The sequence below is a fragment of the Varroa jacobsoni genome, unplaced genomic scaffold, assembly GCF_002532875.2.
Source record: "Varroa jacobsoni isolate VJ856 unplaced genomic scaffold, vjacob_1.0 scaffold_121, whole genome shotgun sequence".
NCBI classification, from domain to species: Eukaryota; Metazoa; Arthropoda; class Arachnida; order Mesostigmata; family Varroidae; genus Varroa; species Varroa jacobsoni.
In genome coordinates, this window is record NW_019213023.1 from 239,721 (window position 1) to 248,807 (window position 9,087).

Consider the following 9,087-nt stretch of genomic DNA (forward strand, 5'->3'; position numbering starts at 1 on the left):
GTGTTCTGCTAAGGTAGCTCGAACCGCGAAAGGTAGCTAAGAAGCATCGAACACACGAGGCAAGTTTGCTTGAAGTCTCAAGCTATTCCGGTTCCAACGTGGCCTTGCTCGTCCCCAGTTCACAGGCTACCCTCCCAATTGAGTGGCCCTTATCTACAATAGCCGCGTCTTGTGCACTCTGTCGCTAACATTCTTGCTTCTTGCCTGTTCGCCGTTTTGATATTTCAAATGCACCAGCGGTTAACCACTACGTCATTGTTACTGAATGAAGGAAGCAATGTGACCTGGATCAGTTTTTCGCAAGCAACGTCAGTAACGAGTACTACCGGAATACCCTCTGACGTATAGTATTGAGCATTCTTTAAGAACATGAAAACTGAAACGTGCAATACATTGAAGACTCCGATACGGTCATAGGCAAAATCGTGCAGTCTTGATGATGCGCTAAAATGCACCGACTGAGTTTGGAGCAAGAGGTACGTCTTCAGAAACTCAAGAAACACCATATTTGAGCTGTTAGCTAATCGAGAATCTTAAATAATCGTCCTATATTGATTCCACTTTGACGGTGCTCTATAAGAATGTCGACGTCGCAAAAACAATCTTAAAGGTGTGGCACGTAAGCACGCACGAGTTTAAAAAGCGATAATGCAAAAGTACGATATATTAGTCTAAGTACGATATATTAGTATCCTCCACGATGGGTTACGATCAGAAGCAACTTGATTCTACTACTTTTTCACGCAACAAGGTATCGGCAACATTTGCTTTATAATAGCTTAGAGTAATATTGGACCATACAGCTTCGAAAAGCTGCCTTCAACTTGACATCGAAAGTACAGTTTCGAGACAGGCGAAAAAAAAAAAACAAGCAGCTGTCCTATATATCATAGCAGCTTTCGAAATTTGATCATATAACGCGGATTGTACTACGTTTGTGATCCGTGTACGGATATACGTTAAATACTACGTGCGTAAAAGATAGTACTGCAACTTCAGCTCAGTGTCTCCTAACTAAAAGAAGACGGAATCGCCCTTATTTCACATAAGCCCACTATCCCCTCCACTTGGCTTGGTCAAAAGCCTGAACTTGGGTCCGAAAGCTGCCATTAGGTTTTACATTTCTGGGCTTTCAAACAAAGCAAATCTAGACGCTTTTTGGTACCTAATACGTAGAAGGCTTGTTTACAGTTTCTTTCTAATGGGTTGTTTCTAACCATCAAAAACCTAATTTATTCATTACGCGTCAGACGATACGTATAAGCTCATTACGGTGTACCTGAAAGCACACTGTAAAAATCCAGCGGAATTAAATTTTAGCAGGTCGAAAAAAATCTTATTTCAAGTGAATGAAATATTCTTTGCCTTTTAAGGTATTCTGTAGATCCATTTGTTTCTCAGACATTGAGACATCCAGGCTGTCCTCCTCGTCGTTGAACTACTGCTGACCGTTGACTAACTGATATTCTACTTCTTTATAGAGCAAAGGGGAACGTTCTGTTACAATCCTAAATAAAATACTTAGTTTCGCCGTTTGGCATTCCATCAGATGGTTCAGCCATCGCGAAACGGTATCTATAGGATATATTATAAACCGTGAATAAACTTTACGCCTTATCAGTCAAATACGTCAATAGCTAGATTAGTGTCACGTAAGTGGAACTAGGTTGGACAATGAATGCTCCTTCTCGATCTTTATGTGCAGCTGGACAACTCTATTCTGAAAATAACCTGAAAGGCTGCCGCAACTTCATGAAAAATACTGCCTGGAGCCCCTTAAATATAGTCGAGAACCTTATTAACCAGGCGGTTAAAATTTGCTGTTAAATACGAACACAGGATAGCATGCATAGCACACAAGGTAAACAGTTGAATATGGATTGGCTGAATTTCATACATCAGTTGTCCCGCCTAGAGCCTATCAAATGTTATGATCTGTCTCGACAGGCTTGTTTTTTTTTCAACTTGGGACTGCGATCGCTGAGTTGAGACTCACCAACATAGCTACAGCAGCGGCCATGCTTACCTAGGCGGCTCAGAATACACCGCTACTATAAGGGTCAAATTTTTTTTTACGGTCGTTTTTTGCGTTTAACGGTCCAGTTGCAGAGCTATGAAGATGCAAAACGCACCGTGCTTCATCAAAAGTGTTTCTCATGCGATTCCTAAATGCTAAAGCAGATCTTTATAGCTAACTAGATACACAGGTCTGTCCCACTCAGTAGTAACGCGTCTGCCTATCGAGGGGCACGTGAGACGGTGTAGGTTCGAAACGAGGCGCAGACTCATCTTGGTACCGTACTGGGAGGGCCCAGCCGTGTAAAGCAATGCTTTAATTCAAGTAGATAAAACGTAAACACTTATTTATATACACAGGTTACCATTGATAACACGAATGAATTGTATTGTATGATGTTCACACGTTTGTTTTTGGTAAAATCGGCATACCAGTTTTCTAAAAAACTATTAATTAGATATTAAAGATCTGCACGCTACACATTGCTTCTTCCCACGTGATGTAAACCAATAGCTGCATTAGAGCATAGGCTCTATTCTAGAAGTGGCGTGATGTAGCGCTGGACGCCAAGTAAAGCTCTGATGAAATTGGTCGAGTAATTTTCTGCAGGACGTACTGATGTGTGTGTGTGTGCATCTTTGTACTGAATCGTTCATTTTCACAAGGAACGGGCTAACTTCTATCTAATAAATAAAATTAGCATTTACTAGGTGTCAGTAATTGTGTCTAAAGCTGTTTTAGAATTCAGGATGCACATACATCTTGTCGTCCGCTTTTATCGGGAAGCATCCTTTAGATCAATTTGTTTTTCCCAAAGCCTTTTTACAACTTTAAGTATATACAGATACGTACACGCAGGTTGAAGTGAATTATGATGGCTCGGCACACGTTTATTCGTATGGCTCTGACTTCGAATTTTGGCGCGCTGTCTAAGGCGAGGGTTGATGGCGCTCCTGGTGCTGGCGCAGCCTCTCCTCGATGGTGTGGTTACTCATCAACGGTGCACCAACGGTACTGGTGCGAGTCCAACAGTCGGCTCTGCTGGTTTCTATAGCGTGGATGTTGTTGTTCGGCTGCGTGATATTGTAACAGCCTTCATCATCATTGTTGTTGTTGTTGTTGTTGTTGGTGTTGTTGTTGTGCATAAAAGCACACTGCGCGAATTGGATAAGTAATGTTTGTGAACTCACTCGGATAAGCTCAAATCGTCCTATTGGAATAAGGTGCTGTGAATATACGCTTGCTAAATGTTCATAACTACCGGTATAATTCGGATAAAACTTCAACACCAAGAGGAGCAGCGGGCACAATTTTCTATCTGTGGATACAGTACTACGTTCGTCATCTCAACGGTGAGTGTCTACATTGGGAGGTCACGTTAAAAGCAAATATGGCAGCATCTCTAACCAACGGATACGGATGAATGACGCGCATTTGTCCCAACTGTTACGCGACCTGTGTCTGGTTGAAGTAACTGCAGAAAAAGACTACGAAAGCAGAACCTGTCCCTGCAGAGCGCTTCGATTGTAGCGCGGCGCCAATAAAAACCACAATAATATAGATGATTGCGACGGTGCTAGCTGCAACAGTTGCTGATAATATCAGCTGAAGCTGTTTGTCCGAACCAGCCCGATGTTCATTTTTAGTCTTTCAAGGTGCGGGTAAAGCGTCAGCAATGCAACATCGTTCCCTTTGAGATTATTTATTTGCATGAACCAACAACGATATATGGTCTTGTCGTTCCTAACTCTGGACAAAAGCGTTCAGTGATCTAAGGTTCACTGCTACGAGAGTTGTAATTGTTTACTTTTTAAGCTAGGATGTATTTTTCTCTTAAGGCCATTGTGTGTGTGTGTATGTATGTATGTATGTACGAATGTATATCTACGTAAAGCTAACTGTGTTTTGCGCGTGTCTGATCCTTCACTCATGCGGTAACTCTCGTTTAATATGAAGGGAGAAACTCACTGGACTAGATACACGTCCATGCGCGCAACGAAACGGTTTTATTTGTCTACTGAAGTGTTAATGTCTATGCGGATGTTATCATCTTTTATGATCTAAAGGTTTGACAAAGATTCTTACTCTAATGGTACGAATTGTGATTCTCCAAATGGGATTTTTTATTCTTGACTCCTGCTGCTGTTGCTGACATAATATTTTTTTACGTTGGGCTTTTAATCTTTCTTGAAATAAATTAGGAGCTACTGAAAAACTGTATCCAAGTGGCCGAGCGATCGGGCGGTAATAACCGTTTATCTCCTTGCATTGATTGACGACCAGTCACGTTTATTAGACATTAGTCAGGGGTTTTGCGTTGCTCTTGTCGTCGTTGTTGTTGTTGTTATCGCTGAGAGATCTCTGTAGTGTTGAGCGGATAGCGTAAGGCGTGCAGATTATTGAAGCTGGAATTGAATGACGATTCAAATGGCTGGCGATATCCACGAGGCATGCTCGAAGCAGACGACGTCTGTGTGAAAAACCTTGAACCTAGTTCTTGCGCGTTTCGTGCTGAATACCTAGTGCATAACATAAACACTACTACAACCAATTAACCAATTGCCTTCTATATGATGAAGAAATGACAGCCAAGCTAATAAAAACTTCGATTGAGCGTGTACTGTGAATCATCACTCACCGAAAGGAAAAGCGCAGCCAACTTATCGAAAGTGAGAAAAAAGAGGTTTTTTAAATCATGCTGATTACTGAATAGATCTAGTTCTCGTATTGCACCTTCCCTTGTTAATTGATAGCAGCAACGTTATGGGAAACTTATATTCAATCGAAAGACGAAAGCGGGTTGAATAGAGGACCGGCCACAAAAACACGCGCATACCCAATCATAAATACACACATACACAATTGAGGCTGCAGCAGTGGGTGCGGTATTGCTGTGCTGATAGTCAGCCAGAATGTTATTGGCTCATCAAAGCGGCGTCTTCAATGTTCATTCTTTATTTGGGTTGATTGAACGAGATCACACTCTGGACGTTTCGTTAATGGTCGCTAGTACCATATACAGTATCTATCGCTAGGATCGATATCGGTTGTCGTTAACATCGTAGTTAACAGCATTAGCAAAACAGTAATTGTAGGGCTAAATCTAAAGCTGAACGTCTCGGGTTTTACGATCAATACCGCCGTTAGGCATTCGGCCAGACGCCTGCCTACCAGCACGAAACGAAGTGTGTCCACGCTCAGATTCAAACCCAAACCGCCACGTGTTTTCTAAATTTAGCAAGCAAACACGGTACCAATTGCGTCATCACTGGGACCGGGAAGCTTCTCGAGCAGCAGCAATATGTACAATAAACACTAACGATATAAAATATACGGCTTTCTTTTGGGTACACAGGAGACAACACCATTATTCTCTACATTGTTATTAATAGTGCAAGCACTTCAAGTCGTTATTGTTAATGCATTTACAAGATGGCAAAAACGATAAAGTATTAGGATGTCGCTAGCCGCGAGTTGTATGTAGAAACACATCAAAGGTTACCGACGAAAGAAACCGAAGCTGAAGTCGACCTAACGTAACTATGCCTATTTGTTGTAAAGCACATTTGATGATCATCCACTGCCAGACCAGTCCCGTTAACACTTTGTCAAACTAATGCTAAATGTTTCCCAATGCAAAGCTCAACACAAGTTACAAACAGCTCTGTATTTTTTTTTATACTCAGTATATTTTTGTGAATTTGTGAGATCGTCTCTAGCTAAAACATGTGCTATAATCGACTCGATAGACACGTAGACCTACAACAATATGTAATGATTCCTTTACGCTATTTTGAATAGCGTATTTGCTCTGCATAGCCTTCAGGGTGAATTACTAGGATTACCTAGGACAACCTAGAGGATTGGCAAATTTTGCTTTTATGATGATTAAAATTATTAAGACTTTTTATTGTCCCAAAAATGTTTGCTGAAGTCTCAATTTGAATGCGACGTCAGGCTGACTTGCTCTATAGAAATTTCAGGGGTGCTTTCCAGCCGGGGCTACAAGTCGATTCGTAGTCGTAAGAATATACTACCTGACACAATATACCAGGGCCTATGTCGCTGTGTACACTAGAAGAGACTGCACATTATACTATCGTTCTAACTTTTGCACTTATAGTGATTACGAGACCAGTTTCTCCAGAGATCATTATTATGTTACAACATTTTGTTCAACTGTTTGTTATATACAATCGATGCAGGCAAATGTAATCCCTTGGTTTTTGGTGACAATATTTAGGTTCAAAATGCTGCTTCGCTTGTGCCTTGAGCCTAAAAAGAGTGACCAGGTTCATCTTGGAGCGTACTTCGAATGTCAGCGCTTTCACGCGTATATATATTTTCATCCTCTTTGTGCTGTTATCTAAACCGTTGTTGTATCTACTGCTGCTGCTGCTGCTGTATAAACAACTTGACTACAAGCGTACTACCAAACACGAAATACAATGAGGTGACATAGAGCGTTTCATAAAGGTAAATGTGGGACGCTGTATTTAAAGTGGATCCCGTCCATAAAAAAGAGGCGATCCCATCTCTAACAGCTCGAAGACGATTGAGATTTCGTTAACTAACTGACGAAAGTTTCCTCATACTGTTGCTGCCTCTTTCAGTTGTAGCGTTATCTATTGCACGCGGTGTTTTACTTAATATATCCATCGTATAACAGTGCTTTTCGATGGTCTGCCAAATAGCGTGTCTACAGATCATGATTACGAAAGGCAGTTATTTTTGCTAAGAGTGGTGAAATTAATCAAACTGTTTCATGGACGCATTAATGGCGAAACCTACTGAAAAATATGTATTTACGCCACAAAATATTAGCAGATCGATAAGTTTAGGATATTCCTCGTATACATTTGTCTATGCCTTTTCTGTTCCTCTCAGTCTTTCAAGCTAAAGCTAAATTCGGTGCTACCTTACGTAATATATTTATTTAATGCGCTGCATAGAAAGAAAGTTTCTTGTAAGCATAGTATACGGTATGCGTATTAAGGTTTAATCAGTTTATTTTACAACGTCATCATTTGTACATTATTTTATCACGTATTATTTATCGTACGAATTATTGTTTTGTCCTGTGTCAATTGAAAGACCACATTCCGTTTATCTAAGGGGCAGATTGACATTCTGTAATAATAATGCTTTTTAGACTCCATTTTCGCCCTTAGCTAACTACTACGTCCTAGTGCACAAGGCGTTATCCTAGAGAGCAGTTTCGGCGTGTAAAGGTTTTCTGAAATCTTCAACAGGACGCCAATCTACTCCTCAACTCGCTAATTTGGTCGTTTCGTTCTAAGAAGAAGCCGCATGTAGTTCAGAGATCAGTACAGGCCTATTAGTTGACTGGTTTGGACAGATGAATCAGCTCGAGCTGCCGAACAGGCTAAAGCTAGTGCATTGTGATACTCGTGGTCCGTGGACGTACCGCAATTCATTCTGAGACAATGATTTCTTTTCATAAGTTACTTTGAAGAAGTTTTTTTTTCGTAGCTCTTTAGCCGCTCATTAAATTTAAGCTTAGGTAAAATGAAATTTAGCGACACTTATCTTACTTGGTATTATTAAATTGTGGAACTAATTTACATTACAAATGCTCACTGAAGGTTTTAAAGAAAGTCAGAATGTGTGATAATTTAAGTCAACTTCTTATTTGTGAGTAGTGAACTCGATGTTGTTCATGAAAGTAGTTGATGATGACAGTAAGATGTCGGCTGCCAGAGCAAGGAAACGGATTTTTCACCTGTGTAGGACACCAGCACGTTGTGGCATAAAAACAAAAAACGCTGGTACTTTTCAATACGGCACGCTTTTAGAACGCGTCCGTTGTAATATACGACTGATCGTATAAGAGTCGTTTTGTAGCGGAAATATTTTTGGACAGAGGATAAGTGTCCTATTAGGGTATTAAAAACCGTATTTAATAGAGAAGAAACCGGCAACATCTTGTAGATGTCGATGCATAGCCTGGACAGCGAGTTTAGCTCACTCCCATTTCTTCGTATTGAAGCAGACAACAAAAACATTTGCGGCCTGCGTTGGATAGAAACATGGGATGACAGAGCAGCTATACGAAGTTGCTGAAATATTGGATTCTGTGTTTCTGTTGCACTTCTGCTGGTGCTGATATAGCGATAGCGGCAACGAAGCAAGTGTTCTCCGCACCGGGTTTGCTGCTGTCGCCAGCGCCACCAACGGTTGAGTCCTTCACGTTAGCCAAACAAACGCTGAATTATACTATTTATGCTGTTGTCATTGCTGCCGGAGGCTGCTCGCATTGACATTGGACATCGGACTGCAACAGCAGTAGCTGCTGGCGTAGCAACGACAACGATAACAGCACTAGGCACCGCTGGCCGCACGATCCGTAGCAGTGAACGGTGCATGCTATCTATTCAATGTGTGACCTCAGTCACAAGCGCTTAGTACCTCTTCATGATCGATGTCTTTTGAGCCATGGCGATCGGATAAATGCTATGCCATATGCAAACTGATATAATAATAATAATGTTGTCGATTATTATCTTCTTTTATATATGATATAGAATTAAATTTCCTATTCTTTTTGAGTTCATTGCACCGAGCACGCGCCGCCCTAAGACCCCTGAGAGTATTTACGCAAATCCTTTTACGCATACCGGGCAGACATTATTGATAACGAGGGTACTTACTGTATACACATAGTGTAATGCCGTTCGGCTTTAATTAGAAGTGTACATCAACTGCACAAGCGTTAAAACTTCTTGGCAGTAATTAATAATGGGACACTAAAGGAAACCATATATAAATTTGTAATAAAAAAAAAACTATATTATATTATATTATATTATTGATTTGAAACAGGACTATGTCGCTTTCCAGTAAAAAAAAAAATAGAGCACTATTTCTTCGCAGCTATGTAGCAATTTGTGCAACGCTTTCGTCATAACGTTTCAATAAGTATGTAGCCATATTTACCCCCTTTATATGTCTCTCTTTTACACAATACCAGTCACGCGTAATGTCGTCAGCTACCGAGTAGTCTGCACACGTTCTAACCTATTTTACAAACAAAGATATTTTTAATGACC